Raw genomic sequence first — 22,737 nt, 5'->3', positions numbered from 1 at the left:
AAAGAAGTTATGTCTTACCATAATGTTCCATCCGTATTGTTGATCCTTGTTCAGTCATTATGTATGGGTATCGGTTCCGACCTCTGAACCGAGCCGGGCATCTTCCAAGCTCACGTCAGCTACAAATTCGAGCTAAACTCTTATCCAAAATTCCCCTCTCCCTGTTACCTCAGATTGAGTTTGCAAGTCAAAAGAAGGTAGAGGCTACCTCTGGTCAAATGACCTAAAAGAACCGGATGGTGAGATCCACTAGAAGCCACAGGAGGGGGAAGGATGGAGGGCTGTAATGACTGAATGAAGATCAACAATACAGATGGAACGTTATGGTAAGACATAACTTCTTTATCTGATATTGTTAATCCTCGTTCATTCTTTACGTATGGGACAGAGTCCCCAACTACCTCTATTCCTGGGAGGCTCTCATGGAAGGACATTCCTGAGCACCATAGAACCAAAAGATGCTATTCCCCTGGAGGCCAAGTCCAATTTGTAATGACTGATGAAGGTATGAGGCGTAGCCCAAGTTGCAGCTGCACAGATGTTATGTAAAGAAGATCTGGCATGGAAGGAAGCAGAAGTTGCCACCGACCTTGTCGAATGAGCTTTCATGGTAGTAGGCAATGGGATATTATGTGGTGTATAAATGAAGGTCACACAGTCTTTCAGCCATCTAGCCAATGTGACCTTAGCAACAGCAGATCCTAATCTAGGTCCAGAATAGGCCAAAAATAACTGGTCAGATTTATGAGAGGACCTAGTCCTGTTCCAGTAGAAGCGGATTTGCCTATGAATATCTAGGGTATGTAGGCAATACCCTCCTGTGTTTGAATGATTGGGAAAGAAAACTGGCAATTCAATGGTTTGATTAATGGACATTTTAGAGATCACTTTTGGCAGAAATGAAGGATTAGTTCTTAAAGACACTCTATCTCTATGAAAAATCAAGTATGGACTCTTGATGCATAAGGCCTGAAGCTCAGAGATATGTCTGGCAGAAGTAACGGCGACCAAAAACAAGGTTTTCCATGACAAATATTTGAGGTCGCAAGAAAAAGCTGGTTCGAAGGGTGGCATTGTCAGAGCTTGTAGAAATAATGACAGGTCCCATGGTTGAATAGGTTCTCTAAAAGGGGGCTTCAAATGATTCACACCTTTTATGAAGGTCTTGCATAATGTGTGTGACATAAGAGAGGAGTCCTGGACACCCTCATGGAAATTAGATATTGCAGCCAAATGAACTCTAATGGTAGTGGCCGATAGACCCGACTGAAATAGGTCGGCCAGATACTCTAGTATTATTGACACCAGTGCTGAGAAGGGATCTACTTGTTTTTCTTTCAGCCAAACAGGTAAATGTTTTCCATTTGCTTAGATAAGTAATTCTAGTGGAAGACTTATGAGATGCAATAAGAATGTCCCATACCGGTAAAGAAAGATCATTCTGCCTGGCAATCAAGGGAAATGGAGGAGCCAAGCTGTGAGTTTCTGGCTGTCCAAGTTGGGATGAATCAGGTTCTGTGGGTGTGAGATCAACTCCGGGGTTGGATGGAGAATCCATGGTTGATCTAGCAGGTGAGGCCAAAGGTAGGGGAACCAAATCTGACAAGGCCAATATGGAGCTATGAGGATCACCTTGCTCTTCAACCAATGGGCTTTCTTCAGAAACTGGGGAATGAGGGGAATAGGTGGGAATGCATAAAGAAGACCCGAGGGCCAAACTGACTACAGCGTCCCTGGGTGACTGTCCCGGAGGGGGAATCAGGGCAAAGTAGTTGCTGCATTTGTAGTTGGTCGGGGATGCAAAGAGGTCGCAGCAACGATGGCCCCCAGCGGTGGAAGATCTCCGCCGCTATCAAGGGATTCAGGGACCACTCATGAGGTTGTAGAATGCACCTGCTGAGTCTGTCTGCTATCATGTTGGAACTCCCGGGAATGTGCGTTGCTAGAAGAAAATGGTTGGTAGCCATCGCCCATTGCCATATCCTCATGGCCTCTTGACAAAGGGGGTAAGATTTGGTTCCGCTTTGTTTGTTGATGTACCAGACCACTGCCATGTTGTCTGATTGTATCGCAATCGTCCCAGACGGCAGCAGGGGATGGAATGCTTGCAACTCCAGAAGCACCGCCCTCAGCTCTAGAACATTTGTATGCAGTTGGGCCTCCAATTCGGACCAAGTGCCTTGGACTGTCTGTCCCTCACATAGCCCCCCCACCCCATCAGGGAGGCATCTGTGGTCACTGTAGCCTTGGGCTGCTGGGGGAAGAAGGGGCGAGACCATTGTGACAGGTTGTGGGTCATCCACCAATTTAAATTCTGTTTGCACCTGTGGGTTACTCGAATCTTGGCTGAAAGAGGATGCTGAAAAGGATACCATTGGGTGAGCAGTAGCCATTGTAGAAACATCATATGAAACCTGGCCAGGGGAACAATGGTGATGGAGGCTGCCATGGAACCCAACAGCTGCAGGACAGAGTCAGCTGTGGATTTCTCCCTTGAAAAGATTGGGATCAGTTGTTGCTTTATCCTTAGAATTCTGTGCTCTGGAATGGATGCTCTGCAATTCTTTGTATCCAAGATGACCCCTATGAATTCTGTGGACTGAGATGGGATGAGATTAGATATTTGCCAGTTTATGGTTATGCCTAGCCTTTGTGCAGCGAGGAGAGATTATGCCAGGGCTTCTTCCAATAGATGTCTGGTGGGGGCGGAGATGAGCCAGTTGTCTAGGTATGGAAACACCTGGAATCCTTGTAGTCGCAAGTGAGCTGTGACGACTGCCATGCACTTTGTGAACACTCTGGGGGCTGTAGAGAGTCCAAAGGGCAGTACTCTGAAAGTACAGTTGTGTACACTTACCATAAATGTAGATGTTCGAGTGTCTTCACTGTTGCAGTCATGACTGTAGGGTTCTCCCCTGCCGGCAGGCAGTCCTCGGTCGGCCAGAATCCCAAAGTCTGGGTCTGGCGTCGGCCGTTCAGTCATGCTCCCTGACGTCAGAGCGCCAGGAGTACAAAGCTGATAGCCGATGCCATGTTCTCCAGTATTTTTGCCCCAGATGTCAGGTGCTCCAAAATTAGTAAGATCCCATACCCTTTGCAAATACACCTCAAAAGAAGGGTGAAGAAGGAAACTACACAAAAGACAAAATGAGAGGGGACAGGAGGGAGGGAAACCCAGACTGCAACAGTGAAGACACTCGAACATCTACATTTATGGTAAGTGTACACAACTGTACTATGTTCATCGTGTTTCACTGTTGCAGTCATGACTGTAGGGTTGAATCCCAAAGCAGAATAAAAGGGAGGTGGTCATAAAGAAGAGGGGGTGGCTAAAAGGCCCTGCAAGACAGCAGAAGCAAAGCCTGCCCTAGACTTAGAGTAGAGAGGTAGATTGTAGTGCTTGGAAAAAGTATGCACTGAACTCCAAGTTGCAGCTTCCAAACAGTCCTTGGTAGGAACTCCCCTGAGGAAGGCAGCCGAAGTGGCAGCAGCTCTGGTAGAGTGAGTCCTTATACTCCCTGGGATTTGCTTTCCATGGTGTGAATAACAAAATCTGATTCCATGAGCAATCCATTTAGAAATGGTCTGTTTTGAAATGGCTTTACCTTGGGAACTTGAAGCATAAGAAACAAACAATTGCTCTGATTTCCTGATGTCCTTTGTTCTGTCCAGGTAAAAACGTAGTTGTCTGTGTACATCCAAGGAATGCAAGATCCTTTCCCCCTTATTTTGAGGACTGGGGAAAAAAGTTGGCAAGTCAATAGTTTGATTTAAAGCCACTTTGGAAATCACCTTAGGCATGAAAGTAGGATTAGTCCTTAAAGATACCCTGTCCTGATGAAAAATAATATAAGGTTCCACAGCCATGAAAGCTTGCAACTCCGAAACTCTCCTGGCAGAGGTCAGAGCTAACAGAATGGCTGTCTTCCAAGATAAAAACTTGATGTCAGAAGTGGCAGCAGGCTCAAAAGGAGGTAAGGTGAGTTTTTCCAAAACATAGTTGAGATCCCAAGCAGGAATGGGAGGAGATCTAGGGGGCCTTAAGTTTTTAGCACCTCTGAGAAACTGTCTCATGAGCTGATGAGAAAAGATAGGAGGGTCTGTGTTATAATGAGCAGAAATAGCAGAAGCATGGATCTTTATGGAAGAGAAAGAGAGATCCTTATGTAAGAGGTCTGTCAGGTAAAGTAAAATCAGTGGAATGTTAGGAATAAGAGGATCTGAATCCTGAGCCTGCATCCAGGAGCAAAATCTTTTCCATTTTCCTGCATAAGATTTTCTAGTGCTAGGACGTCTGGCTTCTAAAATGACATCCATAACCTGCTTGGGTAGGAGAGAATGAATCAAAGACCCTGAATTAACCAGGCCGCCAGGCTGAGAGTTTTGACATGGGAGTGCAGAACCTGACCCTGGTGCTGGGACAGAAGATTCGGAGTCTGTGGTAATACCCAAGGGGGGTCCAGACAAAGGTTTTTCAGAGTTGGGTACCAAAATTGTCGAGGCCAATTTGGGGCCAGTAAAATTATCATCTTGGGCTTGTCCTGTTTGATCTTTAATAACACCCGTGGAAGAAGAGGTACAGGCGGGAAGGCATACCCAGAGAGGTTTCTCCAACTGAATGACAGAGCATCCACTTTCCAAGCTAGTTTGTGGAAAGTCCTGGTGCAAAAAATCTGTAGTTGATGACTGAGGTGGGATGCAAAGAGGTCTGTGAGGACATCCCCAGACTGCTGTAATCATCCTGAATATTTCGGTGTCCAGCATCCATTCGTGTGGATCTGACAGGTTTCTGCTCAGACTGTCTGCTAGCAAGTTTTGCTTCCCTGGTAGAAAGTGAGCTTGAAGGTCCAGTTTGCAAGCTAGAGCTGTGTTCCATAGATTCATGGCTAGTCTGCAAAGGGGGTAGGAATGAGATCCCCCTTGCTTGTTTATGTACCACAAAACTGTGGTGTTGTCTGTCCGTATCAGTAGCTGTCCTGGTTGTAGAAGATTCCTGAAAGCCAATAGAGCGTTCTGTACGGCTAACATTTCCTTTAAATTGATATGCAGGAGCTTCTGATTCTTTGTCCAAAGGCCCTGCAGACAGTTGCCCTGAAAATGGGCTCCCCATGCATAATCTGAAGCGCCCGTGGTTAGTATCTGAGTGGCTGTTGGCAGACTGAAGGGTTTTCCTATGTTTAGAGTACATGCCTTGGACCACCAAAGGAATTCCTTTTGGAGACAAGGCAGGACGGTTATCTGTATGTCTAAACTGTGGCAATGCTGAGACCATACACTTTTTAGGTACCACTGAATCTTCCTCATGTCTAGTCTTGCATATGGTACGAGAAGGATGCAGGAGGCCATGTCACCCAAAGCCTGCAGGAATTTCCTTGCAGAAAGCTGAGTTAAAGTTGCCAAGGTTTTGAAAGTTGAAGCCAGCTGTAATTGTTTTTCGGATGTCAGAAATGCCATCTGGGTTGTAATGTTTAGAAGAGCACCCAGAAAAGTTATCTGTTGAGAGGGTGTCAAATTTGACTTTTTTATGTTTACAGAGAATCCCAGGAGCTTGAGAAGGTTCTGAACAAATTCTAGATGCTGGAGTAAGACATCCTTGCTGTCTGCCTGAATTAGACAATCGTCCAGATAAGGGTAAATTTGAATTCCCTTGAGTCTACAATAAGCTACTACTGGAGCCAGGCATTTGGTGAAAACCCTGGGTGCAGTAGACAATCCAAAGGGCAGCGCAGAGAATTGATAGTGCCTCGATCTGGCCCTGAACTTGAGGTATTTTCTGCATTCCTGCCTGATGGGAATGTGTAAATATGCCTCCTTTAAATCCAAAGTTACCATCCATGCATTTTTGGTCAGTATTGGAAGTAGCTGCTGTAGAGTAAGCATTTTGAATTTTGGTATCTCGAGAAAAGTGTTCAAGACTGACAGATCCAGAATGGGTCTCCATGAATTTTGCTTTCTGGGGACTAGAAAGAGCCTTGAGTAAAAACCTTGTCCCATCTCTGAAAGTGGAACCAGTTCTATGGCTTTCATAGCCAAGAGAGCCTCCACCTGGTTTAAGGCCTCTAACCATTGATGTTTTGGAAGATCCGGCCATCCGTTTGGTCTTGGTAGGGTATGAAAATGGAATTTGTAACCTCTTGAAACCACATCCAGAACCCACTTGTCTTGGGTTATATGAGTCCAATTTAGGTGAAAAAGGGAAAGTTTTCCTCCGAGTGGGGCTTCCAGGCAAGAAGTTCCTGCAGCCCAATAGAGGGAGTCATTGAGCCTGTTTTCTATGAGCTTGTGACCTGTCCTCTCCTCCCCTAGGGGTGGAAGCAGTCCACTGTCTTGGTCTATAAGAGGCTTGCGTTTGAGGCCTACCTCGGGAGCGTCTGTATCTACCCCTCTGAGGCCTGTCTGAAGTGGGAAAGGACCAATTTTGTGTAGGCCAATTCCTACTAAATCTGGGTGGCTGTACTTGTAAGAAATCTTTAACCGTTTGCATGGATTTTGCCTTGTCCTCCATTTTCTTTATCACCTCTTCAGCCTTAGGCCCAAACAAAACATTATGCTCAACAGGAGCATTCAATAACTTAGCTTTTACTTGATCTGGTAAGTTTTGTTCCTTTAACCAAGCATGCCTTCTAATGACTGTACCAGAGGCAGCAACCCTACAAGAAGCCTCCAAGGCATCAAATCCACAGTGTAAACCATGCTTCCCAACTTGTTCAGTGGCATGCAGTAAGTCATGTAATTCCTTATCATCTGCACAGGCAGAAATGGAAGTTAGCTTTTGTTTCAAAACAGAGAGAAGAAATTGCTGGTATTTCAGCATATGAAATTGGCAGTTTAAAGCCCTAATAGATAAAGTAGCAGAAGTGCACACTTTTTTGCCCCATCTTTCTAAAGATCTGGAATCCTTCTCAGTGGGAATGGGGTTTTTAGCAGTAGCGGCCTTAACCCCCTTAGGACCCTGAGAAATGGTTTCAGGATCAGCAGTAGGATTCTTGTATAAAAATTGGTGGGAATCAGGAACCCTATAATATCTGTCTGGCTTAACAGGAGCTGGTGGAAAAGAGTCCAGAGTTAAGTTAGCCTCCGAAAAAGCATCATCCACAATATCCAAAATAGGAGGAATAGCCAGGGGTCTATGTTGGGGAAGAAGAAGAAAATCCCTAAGTCTTTTCTTAGATTCCGAGTACTCCTGTTCTTCCCAGTGAAAATGTTCCCTCATTTCATGTAAAGTTTCCCCAAAAGAGAAATCCTCAGGGGGAGAAGCTGAAGGAATGGATTCCTCAGCATCAGAATCCTCATAAGGAGGGAAAGAATATTCCTGGTCAGAAGAAGAAACTGAAGAAACAGAAGCCTGATCAGAGGAGTCATAATACACTTCCTGCCTTGGCCTTTTATCAGGAGGGGGATGTGAACCTCTAATCATAGTAAGTAAGTCCTCCGCCATATAAAGTAACTGTTTCTGAGACTTGGGTGCCGGATCAGAAGAGGCCTGAGCTGTAGTCTTTGATTTGGAAGGAGTCTTTGCCTTTGCCTTTATTAGAAGCTGAGTAGGCCTGAAAACCCCTTCGGAAGCCGGTACCTGCATAGCGGCTCCGGACCCATCCGAAGGAGCATTGTCCGAAGGTCCTGCAACAGAAATATTTAAAGGCCTAGTTGGCTCCTCGTGGGAGTCCGTTTCGGCCATCGGTTCCGAAATGGCCGACAACAGGGGCTGCAAAAGCGCCTCACTGACGACGGCCGAACCTGAAGCTGGCTCTGCTTGTACCATATCGTTCGATTTGGACCTCGGAGGCCTGTCTTTATCCTTGCGACGTTTGTGAACTCCGGTAGCCGGAACCGAATCCGATGACATAGGTTCATAGGTTCATACTAGGCTATCTGCCCGAGGGCATTTACAAGCCTAGCCCATAGTTTTGTGGCTTACGCCACCCCTTTAGTATGGGGAACTATACCCATTATTTTGCTGAGCCTCTGTTGAGCAGTGACACTGAGGTAACCCCTGGGGTATATCTGCGATCTCCCATCCATTGGTCAAGATTTCTCTTGAACAAGGCCAGCGAGGTGCTCTGCCTCACATATACCGGGATTTTATTCCACAGCATAGGGAGTCTTTGGGTGATGAATCTATCCCTCCAGCACATCCTATTAATAGCCGTGTCGAGGTTTAAGTCTCCGCCCTTGTGGCTCTGACGGATCTAGATTTTTGAGGTGAAGCATATTCATCAAATCTGGGTTTGACATGGCCTTGTATGTTAGGCAAAGGTCACCTCTGAGCAAGCGGTAAGCGACTGAATAGAGCTGGAGTTCTTTCAGTTGGGCAGCATAGGACAGATGTTTGAGACCCTTTATCCTTTTGGTGAGGAACTTTGTGGCCTCTCCAGCTGCTGCAAGTGTCGGGTCAGATACATTCCGAATGGGGCATTGTACTCAATCATTGGTCTGATGAGTGATGAGTATAGGGAGACTATGACCTCCCTTGATCTAGATGAGAATCCCTTCATGATAAGGTGGGCAATGTAGAAGGTCTTCCTAACTACTTTAGCTACATGGGTGTCGAATGACAGACTACTATCAACCTGGGTCCCCAGGTCCCTGATAACTTCTTCTGTACTCAGTGGATTGCCACCTATTTGGTAGCTAGGGGTAACCTTGTTTTTCCCGAAGGGTATGACTATGCATTTTTGGCATTTAACTTTAGGCCATGGCTCTGGCACCAGTTATCCGTTTCTGTGAGACCCTTCTGAAGGATATCTGTGTCAGATGTGTTTTCTACTATGGCCCAGTTTGCAGTCATCTGCAAACTTTGTCAGCCATAACCCTCCTGTGTTTGCTTGTACTTCGGAAAAGTAGATGCCAAACAAGAGTGGGCCCAGGACTGAGCCCTGTGGTACACCACTTGTGACAGGCTTTGAGTCTGACATGGCGCCAGCAACTCTGACCCTGTGGGTTCTGTCACTCAGCCAGTTTGCAACCCATCTTGTGATGTATGGGTTAACATTTAAGCTGATGAGTTTTTCAATGATACCCGAGTGGGGTATTGTATCAAAGCTCTTCGCCAGATCGAGGTAGGCTGTATGGACTGCCTTTCGCTCATCAATGGCTTTGGTGACTGTTTCAAAAAGTCAACCAAGTTTAGAAGGCATGATCTGCCTTTGACAAAGCCAAACTGGGATGGATCCAAAGTCTGCAAATTCCCTATGTCTTTATTTATGAGGTCCATTATGATCCTCTCCATGGCTTTGCAGATAAGGCTTGTCAAGCTAATGGGCGGTAATTTCCAGGGTCGGTGGAGGCACCGCCTTTGTGAAGTGGGACCACAGTTGCAGTGTGCACTCCTGGGTACGTATCCAGAGCTAACACTAAGATTAAACAGCTGTCCTAGCTGTGGGTTTAATTCTCGTTGAGTTCGTGGAGCACACAGCCATCAGGTCCCATGGATGCTGTGTTTTTGCTTTGGAGAGAGCAGTTCTCACTTGGGCGTTGGAGATGTTTGGGGGCTGCAATCGCTTGGTATAGATATCTCTCCTTTTGGGGGAGGAGAAGTTTGCACTGAACCTGTCAGCCAGTATGTTGGCAATGTCTGTAGGATCAGTAATCTTCACATCATTTTGAACTAGTTCTGAGCATATCTGGGAGTTTCCTCCCAGGTTTCTAACATAGCTAAAGAAGGCCTTATGATTGTCTTTTGAGTCTTTAGCTATTTTTCTCTCAAAATTTGCTTTGGATGATTTTATGAGAGCTCTTAGTTTTTACTTATAGTGATCAAGGGTGTCTTACCTTTTAAGGATTTTGCTCTATCTTGTAGTAGCTTCCTCCTTTTGTTGTAGAGTTTGTTTATGGCTGGGGTCCACCAGAGTGGACGCTTGCCTTTGGTACAAAGAGTCTTTGTTTTGCTTGGGATTGCCTTATCCATGCAGTCCTGCAGGTGCTGGTAGAAGGCATTTGTAAGTGATTCAGCGGCTTGAGAACTGTTTTCCGTCGGCTGGGGCGCCTTAAAGGAACCCACACAACTCTTTAAAAGTGTGAAGTCGGCTTTAGAAGTTCTTTACTGTGGTCTTGTTTATTTCAGGTGGGGGTGGGATGAGGACCTCCAGCGAGATTAGTTTGTGATCTGATCTCACCAGTGAGGGGTATACTTCCGGTGTTGAACATTGTGCTCCCATGTTCGTGATGATGAGATCAAGTATGTTTTCTCCTCTTGTGGGGATGGTGACTAGTTGTTCCATGGCATTTGAGTTTATGAATTCCAGGAACTTTTGGGCTAGGGTGTTCGGGCTTGAGTAGTGTTCCCAGTCTATATTAGGGTAATTGAAGTCACCTAGTATGATGGTGTTTGGTGATACATTTATCCTCTAGTGTTTTCAGGAAGGCCATGTGAGGTTCCTGAGTTTGTGAGGGTGGCCTGTAACATGCTACAATTTGCAGAGCAGTCTTGCCTATGGTTAATTGCACCTGGATGGTCTCCGATGCATTGTCGTTGCCACCAGTCTTGAGGTGTGGGTGTCTTTGATGAATATGGATACCCCCTCCTTTCTTGGTATTGTCCGGATTTTGGGGCGGAACGCATGATAAGAGGTAAAACCTGATAGTGCTGGGGTGCTCTCAGTAGCCTTGAACCAGGTTTCTGTCACTGCACAGACATCGATGTTCTCCATACTGAGAAGGGCCTCGAGTGCGTGCATTTTGAGATTTAGACTTCTGGCATTGAGCAGCATTACCCTTAGTTTTTCCTTTTTGTGTTCTAGGGTGGTAGGTTTAGAATTTGAGCCTTGCCTAAAAAGGCACTATGGGGTGGCAAGAGCCTTTGCCAATATCCGGAATCCCAGGGTGACAGGTGCAAGCCGTCCCTTGAAGCAGCGTGGCTTGTCCAGCATGTCATCCCAGGCAGACAGACATTGGATCCCCTTTGAATGACACCAGAGTTTAAGCCAATTGTTAAAGCTGATCATCTTATCTCTGTATTGTGGCATCATTCTTGGTGAAGGTAGGATACTGCTCAAGGTCAGGATCATACCTGCCTGGGCTACATAATCAGAGAGCTCCTCAATGTCTCTTTTCATGTAGTCCAAGGAGTACGTCTCAGGTCGTTTACACCAGCGTGGACAATGACTGAGTCATATTTGTACCTGCTGTTGAGAGACCTGAGTGCTTGCGTTATGTGGCGGATTCTAGCGCCCGACAGGCAGCTTACTGTGACCTTCTCCTTACTCAGTCTGGTGAGTGGGACGTCAGTGTGTCTGACTATGGAGTCACCAATGACTAGTGTGTCTGGCATTGTGTTTGGCCTTAAGGGCTGTGACTGTTTGACACTCTGACTGTGAGGTCTATGTGTTGCAGGTGTTGTGTTCTGAGGTGGTGGTTGTTTGGGTGTCTGCTTTGGTGGCCTCTGCTGTTTTGGTAGATTTTTGATCAGAGCGCCCGAGTATGTCTTTGTGTGTTTATGTGTATGATTTGAGGTTGTGATGGTACTATGTGAGACTGGGTCTATAGTGTGTGTGGTAACCTTCTCCTCCTGACTGGTCTTGCCAGTCCTATGTTGAGAGAGCTCAGCCTCCAGTTTGGCCGTATAGTTGCATCTCTCGCATGTATTTGTGTTTTGTGGGAGGAGGAGAGGGTTGTCTGTGTACATGAGGCAATTGTAACATTGCCTCAATATTCCCAGGTTCACCAGCTGAGCAGGAGAGGACACTAGCAACTGATCCCTCGACATGCTAGAAGGACTAGACAAAAAACTTTAAAAGAGATTCCGGGGGACGTGAGTGACCGAGAAATGGGGTTTGCCTTTTTGGGGTGCTATCTATAAGAGTGCCGTATCAAGGTAATAAGTACTGTAGGAGCAAGTGCTAGGTTTAACAGATAGAGAAAAGTCTACTTGGAGTCAAGTAGAGATGATCTTTTTAGGTATTAGAGAAAGTGCTAGTAACAGGGATGCTTAAAGGTAAGATTGAAAAGAATGCACTCTGCAGTGTGCACTAGAGAAGTTAGATATGAAAGTAGGTAACTTGAGTTTTACCTGTTTAAAAGTTAAGGTTTAGTGGAGAGTTACTATTTTTAAAACAGCAAGATGGACTGAAAGGTGGTTACTTTTGTATTTTGGTACTATGAAATACTGTAGGATGGCCAATAAATTTAAATAATTGAAGGGGGATTTCAAAAGTGATGGTTTTGTGATTACTCACATAAGCCAGTGAAAGTAGAGAGAAATGAGATATATGGTCAGATTAACATAAGAGGCGGCAACTAGAAAGACAGTGGTATTTAACAAGACAACTTAAATGGGTGGAGGGAGGGAAAAATTCTGCCTGACTCAGAACAGAGAGAGCTGTGGTCTCTTTTGAAGTTTTAATATGCTGTTAAACAGAATGCAAGCAAAACACAAGGTAAAGAAAACAAACTACAGTATTCAAAACATAGAAAGGCATTACAGATATAGAAAACAAAACAGCAAACTAACCTTTCCTTCACAGCAAAGTGTAGCAGAGTCTGGATGAGCCTTTCTGGTAAAGCTCTGAAATGTTTTAGTTTACTCCTTAAATAGAAATTTTAGTTCCTAGCTCCACCCCTCTGTTAACAAGTGATTAACCTTAAGTGACCTTTTCTGTCTTATGAATGAGTCCTTAATTAATCAGTTCTTATTTCTGCCTGACTCAGAACAGAGAGAGCTGTGGTCTCTTTTGAAGTTTTAATATGCTGTTAAACAGAATGCAAGCAAAACACAAGGTAAAGAAAACAAACTACAGTATTCAAAATATAGAAAGGCAATACAGAAATACAAAAATAACAGCAAACTAACCTTTCCTTCACAGCAAAGTGTAGCAGAGTCTGGATGAGCCTTTCTGGTAAAGCTCTGAAATGTTTTAGTTTACTCCTTAAATAGAAATTTTAGTTCCTAGCTCCACCCCTCTGTTAACAAGTGATTAACCTTAAGTGACCTTTTCTGTCTTATGAATGAGTCCTTAATTAATCAGTTCTTATTTCTGCCTGACTCAGAACAGAGAGAGCTGTGGTCTCTTTTGAAGTTTTAATATGCTGTTAAACAGAATGCAAGCAAAACACAAGGTAAAAACAAACTACAGTATTCAAAATATAGAAATTCAATACAGAAATACAAAAATAACAGCAAACTAACCTTTCCTTCACAGCAAAGTGTAGCAGAGTCTGGATGAGCCTTTCTGGTAAAGCTCTGAAATGTTTTAGTTTACTCCTTAAATAGAAATTTTAGTTCCTAGCTCCACCCCCTCTGTTAACAAGTGATTAACCTTAAGTGACCTTTTCTGTCTTATGAATGAGTCCTTAATTAATCAGTTCTTATTTCTGCCTGACTCAGAACAGAGAGAGCTGTGGTCTCTTTTGAAGTTTTAATATGCTGTTAAACAGAATGCAAGCAAAACACAAGGTAAAGAAAACAAACTACAGTATTCAAAATATAGAAAGGCAATACAGAAATACAAAAAATAACAGCAAACTAACCTTTCCTTCACAGCAAAGTGTAGCAGAGTCTGGATGAGCCTTTCTGGTAAAGCGCCTACCGAAGTAATGAAATGCAAAACCGTACCTTCATTTAATCGTACGTTGATTGAATCTAGCACAAAACCGACAACTAGCTACGTCGTGGTCAGGGCCTAAGCAAGGAATACAAGAATGAAAATCCTTATGAGGTATTTGCTTCCCACAAGAAATGCAATTATTAACTTTTTCTGACATCAGACTGGAGCAAGAAAAAAGTTTCCCCAACGGGGTACTCAGCTTTGAGTAGCTGAAGAAAGTCTTCGGACTGAAATACGATTAGCAAAAATTGTCAGGAGTCAGCCGACCGGCAAAAGCGAACTGCTATCACCGCACGGCAAGAAAGACTAGAGAACATGGCGTTGGCTGTCAGCTTTGTACTCCTGGCGCTCTGACGTCAGGGAGCATGACTGAACGGCCGACGCTGGACCCAGACTTTGTGATTCTAGCCGACTGAGGACTGCCTGCCGACAGGGGAGAACCCTACAGGCATGACTGCAACAGTGAAACACGATGAACATCTGGTAGTGACCGTCTCCCGCACGGAAGCGTAGAAATTTTCTTGATGGTCTGTCCACTTTTATGTGGTAGTACGCATTTTGAAGATCTATCGAGCACATCCAATCGTCTTTTTCCAAAAGTGGGAGGATAGACTGTATTCTGACCATCCGGAATTTTTGTACTCTCACAAACTTGTTCAATACACTGAGATCCAAAATTGGTCTCCAGTCCCCGGTTGTCTTTGGCACCAAAAATAGTCTTGAGTAGATTCCGAATCCTATCTAGTCTGGTGGGACTATTTGGATGACTCTTTTTCTTAGCAGCTTTTCTATCTCTAGTGCTGCTTCTTCCCTTTGACTGGGTGGAACGTCGGGAAGGTTTTTTGAAGGGACAGGACAAAGATCAAAGGGGATATGATAACCTCTGGTTATAATCCTTTGTACCCAAGAATCGGTGGTGATGGTTAGCCAGGCAGAAGGGTACAAGGAGAAACGACCCCAACCACCTCCAGAGGAAAGAAGTTGGGCCACTCTTCAGGAGCGCTGGTAGGATTGGCCAGGAAAAGAGTCCCTGGAACCCTGGTTACGTGGACCCCCTCTGCCATGAAAGGAGCTTCTTCCCTGTGAGTTTCCCCCATTGCCTCTAGGGGAGAATTCAGCCTGTGTGCCACGGAAAGAACCCTGAGACTTCTTGAACCATATCTTCCCACTCTTTTGGTTTCGGGAGAAAGCACGTTGAGGGGAAGAATAGCGGACACCTACGGCAGAAAGGGTTTTACCGTCCTGTTCACATCTGGCCAGTGTGCTTTTAACTTTGGGTCCAAACTATGAGAGGCTTCAATGGGAGCGGTAAGAAAGGAAGCCTTAAAGGGTTCCGCGAAATTGCACGAGTGCATCCAGGCTTGTCGTCTCAAGACCACAGCTGAACCCGCCGCTCTAGCTGCTCCTTCTGATGCGTGAGATATCAGTCGCATGGAGGAGTTAAACATTGACTCAATGGTGGCCAGATGAGAGGCCACTTTGTCACGGACCTCATCAGACACGGCACCAGCCAAGGTTTCAGAGAGCTCGGAAATTAAATCCCTTTGAAGCCTGGTAAAGTGTGCCATATAATTCAGGGACCTGATAGCAAAGGTCGCTGATGCAAAGGTGCCCTTCCCTATCCTGTCCAGGGCCCAGTACTCTTTGTTGGGCGGATGAACAGTCTGACTTTCTTCTTCCGCCAGATCCTTTTTGGTTGCGGCCGTCACCACCAGAGCATCCACAGGAAGACCTTTAGACCAATGGGGATCCATAGCAGGAGGGGACAAAATCTTATCTGGCCTCCAGGGAATAGCCTCGACGGTGTCAGGAGCCTTCCACGCACGCTGCACGATGAGGCGGGCAATCATCGGCAGATGGAGTAACCCAGGAGATAGGGGGCCGGGTGTGAAAAGCCTGCAGGAACACAGACTCCTCAGAGGTCAGATTAGAGGGCTGCCAGTCACCTCTCTGTTTAAGGATTTCGAGGAGATCACCAAAGGATACCTGAGAGGGTGACGGAGGGGATCCTTCCCCATCATCAAAGTCTGTGTCTTCAGTGAGGGACTCCTCTGTGGAGTCCATGTGCTTCCTCTTGCACAAACTTTTCTGGTGAACTTCCTCAGAGGGGGAAGCTGGGGAAGACAACTGAAAGGGGGTTTCCTATGAGAATATGTCCTGAGGCCCTTGCGCCCGGTGTCTGCTAGGTGCGACTTGTGAACACAGTGGTCAAGAGGAGGGTGAGGATATAGACAGCACAGTATTGCCCGCAGAAGCCAGAACTTTCTCCATCGGTTGGAAGGCTGGTCCACCTGAAGAGGGGTGAGTGTCCAGGACAGGGGTCACCCCTCCCCTAAGTGGCTCAGCCTGCTGACCAGGAGTCCCAGGATGGCTGTGAAACAACAAATTACGCTTGTCACAACTATCATCCTGGGTCGTAACAAAACTCTCCTGCCACGAAGGTAACTGCGGTTCCTTAGTGAGATCCATAAAGGGAACCGTAGAGGGGGAAGACTGTGCTATATTTTATTTTATTTATTTTTATTTATTTTATTTTACATTTGTTAACCGGGCTAGTCTAGCTGGATACATGTCCATTTTCAGTAGAGGCCCGAGGAGTTAAGCTCCAGAGTTTAAGAAGAAGTACATTTACTATATTACAAGAAAGTAAGGGAAAACAATATGCAAAGAGTACACACAAAAATGAGCCAAAAAAAATTACAAGCAAGGTTATACAGTTAACAATATAAAAGCCTATATCAATGGACTTGCAATGAAGGAGGAGAATAAAGGAGTCTTTGGCGATGAGTGATCACCTCCCAAGGAAGGATAGGTCCTGGGGGGACGGGATACCTCTGGCCAGAAGCACTTGATCCGCAAGACGCAACACGTTGTGTTCAGAAAGGCTTTGAGTAGACCTCACGGAGACTGAGGGAGAAACAGGTCTGTCCATAGAAGAGGCAAGCTTGGTGCCCACCTCACCAGTCCGCACTGAGAACAATGGTGCCGAGACAGACTGGACTACGGGTGTCTGCACCAAGGAAATCATTGGTGCTGAGGTCACGGTCTGCACTGACAAAAGGATCGGTGCCGAAGTGGTTGCTGGTACCGAAGCTGGAAACGACAAAATTGGTGCCAATAACTGAGGCATCAGTTCTGAGTAAGATGTTGGAGCCGATGTGGTCAAGGTCTGCGCCGACTGAACAATCGGTGCTTCTGTAGTAGTCGCAGTAGTCTGAACCGAGGAGCCCCTCGGTACTGATATAGTAAAGGCTACAGTAGATGGAGCCGAGATCACTGATGGCACCGAAGGCCTTGGTGCCAAAGGTCTAGGCACCAAAAGCGCCGGGGCCGACTGAGTAAGCTCTGAAGCAGAACTTTTAGCCTTCTTAGGTCTTGGTTGGCGGGAGTCCCCAGCCGGGGATGAAGGCCAAGACTTGGCCTTTGTAGGATCATCCAATATTTTCTTATGGGCTCTAGGATTGGATGAAGCCTCCGACCCAGAAATAGCCTCTGAAAAGGGAGATCTAAGAAGTCCCTTCAGCAACAACTTATTTTTCCTTTCAATCATAGTTCTATTGGAAACTTTTTACAAATACCACAGGGTGGGTCAACAGATCAGTGAGACACACCCAAGCAATAGACACACAAAGAGTCTGCATCTGATGTAGGTAATTTGTGTACACAATCTGAACACGTTTTAAATCCTGGACTACCTTTTTTATCTGCCATGATAGAAAAGGCGACAGAAGAAAGGGTACCAGCAATGGTACGAAAGAATACCCGAAGGTAATGAAGAAAAGAAGGGTTTACCAACGATGGTAAGGGAGAAAATACCTTGCGGTAAGAAGTGCAGAGTAAAGAGAAGGAAACTCAAGAAAATATAGTCGCTAAATGCTATAGGGTAAGAGACAACAAATTAGAAACTTTTCTGACAGAAAAGGTTATATTAGACTAGTTTGACAACAAATATCCATACTTAGCTCAAGAGAAGCAGCTTGAAACGACTGAATGGCGATGTGGCAAATGAAATCTGGGGTAACAGGGAGAGGGGAATTCTGGGTAAAAGTTTAGCTCGAGAGTTTGTAGCTGACGCGAGCTTGGAAGATGGCCGGCTCGGTTCCGAGGTCGGAACAGATACCCATATGTAAGGAATGAACGAGGATTAACAATATCAGATTGCCCTTTGTAGAGTAAGCAAGTGCAATGCAACTAGTGATCCAGTTGGCCAGGGCCACCTTGGAAAAAAGAAGTTATGTCTTACCATAATGTTCGGTGTTGTAGATCTTCATTCATTCCTTACGATTAGGACTTTGGTTCCGTCCTTGGAACCGACACAGCCCATTCAGAAGCCTGCGCCAAACATAAAGCTCTCAAGCTAAATCCTACCCATAGTGCCCCTCTTCCAGTCTCTCCAGATTGAGTTTGCCTGCCCTGCAAAAAGGTATTAAAAAGAAAGAAAGGACAGGTATACAAATTGGAGGCCTTGTCTGATCAGATGCCCTAAATATAAGGGCCCCCACAGTCCACCAGGAGTCCTGGTTGGGGGAAGGAGGTCGGGATGAAATGAATGAATGAAGATCTACAACACAGATGGAATGTTATGGTAAGACATAACTTCTTTATCTTTTAGTTATGTACTTACCATAACTTTAGATGTTTGGGATCCATCTCGCCTACATTCAGTACTGATGGGCTCGGAGCCGATCCCTCGGCTCCGACTCGGCACGCTATGCTATAGAGCGAGGCCTCTTATTGGCTGAGCTATTTCTTATCCCAGGATGCACCACCACTAATCCCCCAGATCTTGTTTGTCCGCATTCATGCACATGTACACAACTTGCTTATATAACATTGCCAGATGTTTCAAGATGAAACAGGATTCGGACCTTCTGATATCCTCTGATCTCCAAGGAAGGGGGAAGGAGGGTGGGTTATTGGGAATGTAGGCGAGATGGATCCCAAACATCTAAAGTTATGGTAAGTACATAACTAAAAGATGTTATGTGGTCCTATCTCGCCTACATTCAGTACTGATGGGACAGTGTCCCTAGCACCTAAATCCTGGGTGGCTCATTGGAAAACACTCCTGAGCACTGTGGAACCAAATGAAGCTCGTCCTCTAGATGCCACATCCAATTTGTAGTGGAAAATGAAAGTGTGCGGGGAGGACCATGTAGCCGCAGCACAAATGTCACTAATGGCAAGCTTAGAATGAAATGCTATTGAAGTAGCCATAGCTCTTGTAGAATGAGCTTTGACAGAGGTGGTAAGCTCTTTATTAAAATAAGAATAAGCTTGAGTAATACAGTCCCTGATCCATTTGGCAATAGTGACCTTTGTGACGGCTTTGCCCAATTTATTGTCCGAAAAGGATACAAACAACTGATCTGTTTTCTTTGTTTGTTTGGTCCTATCTAAATAAAAACGCAATTGCCTGTGGACATCTAATGTGTGGAATATGAATTCCGCTTTGTTAGAATACTTCGGAAAGAAGACTGGAAGTTCTAATGACTGTTGTAGGCAGAAACTGGAACAAACTTTAGGGACAAAGGATGGATTTAGCCTGAAAGATACTCTATCTTTGTGAAAAACCAAGTACAGAGGTTTTACAGACAAAGCTTGAAGCTCTGAAACCCTTCTGGCAGAAGTAATCGCCACCAGAAAGGCAGTTTTCCACGATAGAAATTTTAAATCACATGTTGCTGCCGGTTCGAAGGGGGAGGAAGTTAAGGCGCGTAACACCCCATCGAGATCCCATGGAGGAGCAGGATGAGAAATCGGAGGTCTTAAAAGCACAGCACCTTTCAAGAAGGTCTTACACAATCTGTTGCTCATTAAAGGTGGGTTTATAGATTCGTGAAAATTGGAAATAGCTGCCAATTGAACCTTGATGGTAGAGAGTGAAGAGCCTTGATTGATAAGAGAAGTTAGAAATTTCAGTACTTCTGATACAGGAATAGTGATGGGGTCCAGACCCCGGAGTTGAGCCCAAATAGCAAATCTTTTCCATTTGCTAGAATACAATTTCTTTGTAGCAGACTTGTGGGCCGAGGATAAAATGTGTACAACTTCCGGATCCAAGGTATGATGCCTGACTACAGTCGGAAGAGGAGGAGCCAAGCCGTCAATTTTAAAGTGTGTAGGGACTGGTGGAATAGTCCCGACTGATGAACCAATAGGTCTGGGATCTGATCCAGGAACCATGGACCTTCCAGTGCATATTTCCAAAGATAGGGGAACCATACTTGACGAGACCAGTAAGGAGCAACTAAGATCATTTTGCTCCCCAAGAGAGATGCCTTTTGGATCACCCTGGGAAGGAGAGGAACTGGAGGAAAAGCATAAAGCAAGCCGGTGGGCCACGGACGGGCTAGTGCATCCATAGGGCTCTTCCCCGGAGCGGGTGAGGAGAAGAACTTTTGCACTTGCATTCAGCGGAGTCGTGAAGAGGTCGCAACACGGAACTCCCCATTTGCTGAAAATCTGATTTGCAACTGTAATGTTCAGAGACCATTCGTGTGGAGAGAGGATAGTTCTGCTCAGTCTGTCGGCTATCACATTGGACTTGCCCGGGATATGAGTCGCCACTAGAAAGCGTTTGGTCGACACTGCCCATTCCCAAACTCTCATGGCCTCTCTGCAAAGGGGATAGGATCTGGTCCCTCCCTGTTTGTTCAGGTACCAGACCACTGACATGTTGTCGGAGTGAACGGCAATTACGCCCTGAGGGAGGTAATCGTGAAGGGCTTGAAGGGATAGAAGCACCGCCCTCACTTCTAGGATGTTGATATGAAGTAGGGTCTCTTCCGAATGCCATTTGCCTTGGACTGACCTGCCCAGGGAATGCCCCCCCCACCCCATCTGGGAGGCGTCCGTGGTCAAAGTGGCCACAGGAGGAGGTGGAACAAAGGGTCGTCCCTGATCCAGATTGGAGGGCACCAGCCACCAGCGAAGGTCCCGTTTGCAGGTTTCCGTGATCCATATGAGGTGACTGAGAGGGAGTTCCTGAAAGGACCACTGAGTTGAAAGAAGCCACTGGAGAATTCTCATGTGCAACCTTGCTAGGGGAACTAGAAGAACCGTGGCGGACATGGATCCCAATAGCTGCAGGACCATTCTGGCTGGGGCTTTGGATCTGGGAAGTAAGGCTCGAACTTGAGCCTGTATGGTTTGTATCCTGTCTGTAGGTAGATAGACCCGCATTCGGTTTGAGTCAATCTCTACTCCGATGAATCTTATGCGTTGAGATGGCAGCAACACAGACTTTGGCCAATTGAAGGTGATTCCAAGGGAATTGCCCAGTGATATCGTGGCTTGTAGGCTCCGCAATAGTAGATGCTTGGAGGTGGCAGTTAGGAGCCAGTCGTCTAGATACGGAAACACCTGGAATCCTAGACTTCTCAGGTGAGCAGTCACGACCGCCAAACATTTGGTGAACACCCTGGGGGCTGTGGTGAGACCAAAGGGCAGCGCGCGGAACTGAAAATGACTGCCTCCTAGGCTGAAGCGCAGATGTCTCCTGGACGCTTGATGTACCATGATATGGTAATAAGCGTCCTTGAGATCTATGGAGCACATCCAAACATCTTTCTCCAGCAGTGGGAAAATGGTTTGTAGGGTGACCATTCGGAACTTGGACTTTTTGACTGAAAGGTTTAGAATGCTGAGATCCCTAATCCAATCTGGTCTGCGGGGACTGGTTGGATGACTCCTTTTTGCAGCAGCTTTGAAACTTCTGAGGCTGCAGTTTCCCGTTGACTGGGTGGCGGGTCCGGGATTTTTTTGGACTGAGGTGGAGAGTGAGAAAAAGGGATGGCGTAACCTCCGGCGATAATTCGAAGCACCCATCGGTCCTGAGTGATACCTTCCCAGGCTTTTATGTGCCTCGAAAAACGACCCCCCCGACTGGCTCCGGAGCTGCACAGTCGGGCAATCCCTCAGGGACTGTGAAAGGCTGAAGAGCCACGAAAGGACTCGCGGTCTCCAGTGTTGCGAGGGCCTCTGCCGCCTCTGGGACGGCGTCTTCCAGAAGAATTTCCCCCTCCACTGCCTCTAGAAGGGGGATCGTCCTGCTGAGAGGGGTAAGACTTCTGAGATCTACGGAACCACATTTTCCCTCCTCTTTTAGCCTTGGGGTAAGGCCGAAAGGGAGTGGAAAATCGTGCCCCTACGGCAGTCAAAGTCTTACCTTCTTGCTCGCAGCGGGTCAGTGTGTTCTTTACCTTGGGTCCAAACAAAGAGGACCCATCAAAGGGGGCGTCGGCAAAGGAAGACTTAAAGGCCTCCGCAAAATGACACAGGCGGAGCCAGGCTTGTCTCCGTAGAGCAATGCCTGTACCCGCCGCTCTACTCACCCCTTCGGCCGGATAAGAAATGAGCCTCATGGATGAATTTGATATGGACGACAGCGTAGCCAGCTGAGAGCCAACCGTCTGGGCCAGCTGCTCAGGCAGGTTACCCAAGAGGGTATCGGAAAGTTCTTTAATCAGATCCCTCTGAAATCTGGTAAAGTGCGTGAGATAGTTCAAGGACCTTAATGTAAAGGCCGCTGAACTTAGGGTGCACTTACCGTACCGATCCATGCTCCTAGACTCCTTATTAGGAGGATGGACGGACGTCGAAGCCTCTGCCACATCTTGCTGGGTAGCAGATGCCACCACCAAAGCATCTACAGCCACACCTTTCGTCAGAAACTCTTTTTCCGGGGGTGCTGACAGGAACTTACTAGGACGAGCAGGCACCGGTTCCACAGAGTCTGGGTGTTCCCACGCCCTTCGACAGATCAAATCCAAGAGCTCGTCGAAGGGCGGAGACACCCAGGAGGCGGAGGGCTGAGCCCTGAAGGCCTTAAGGAACACCGACTCATCAGCAGAAGGGGGTTTGGATTGCCAGCCGCCTCGTTGTTTAAGGGCTTCCAGGATGTCTGCAAAGGAGACATCATCTGAGGACGACTTAGGGGACCCCTCTGCATCATCGAGATCAGTGTCTGATGTAAGAGACTCATCAGGGGAGTCAACGTGCTTCCTCTTGCACGATCTTTTCCTGGGGGGTTCCTCCGAAGAAGCTTCAGAGGGACCTCCAGGAGGGGGGGAACCCCCAGTGGGGGTAACCTCAGGCCCCGGGGCTCCGCTGTCTAAGGACAGGGGGACTGCCAAAGACCCAGTCTCAGTATGCAGGGAAGGAGCTGGGGAGACCGTGGATGTAGCCAAAGAAG

At 46.4% G+C, this 22,737-nt stretch overlaps 1 protein-coding gene across 1 annotated transcript in view; it reads right to left on the bottom strand.

Annotated features, from left to right (window-relative positions):
* LOC122809345 (tubulin alpha-1 chain-like) overlaps nucleotides 1–22,737 on the bottom strand; it is a 1,205,685-nt gene that overhangs the window by 1,005,152 nt on the left and 177,796 nt on the right. The window lies entirely within an intron of this gene.

The sequence above is a fragment of the Protopterus annectens genome, chromosome 8.part0 (assembly GCF_019279795.1).
Source record: "Protopterus annectens isolate FY-2018-M chromosome 8.part0, PAN1.0, whole genome shotgun sequence".
NCBI classification, from domain to species: domain Eukaryota; kingdom Metazoa; phylum Chordata; order Ceratodontiformes; family Protopteridae; genus Protopterus; species Protopterus annectens.
This window is presented reverse-complemented; position numbering and strand designations above follow the sequence as displayed.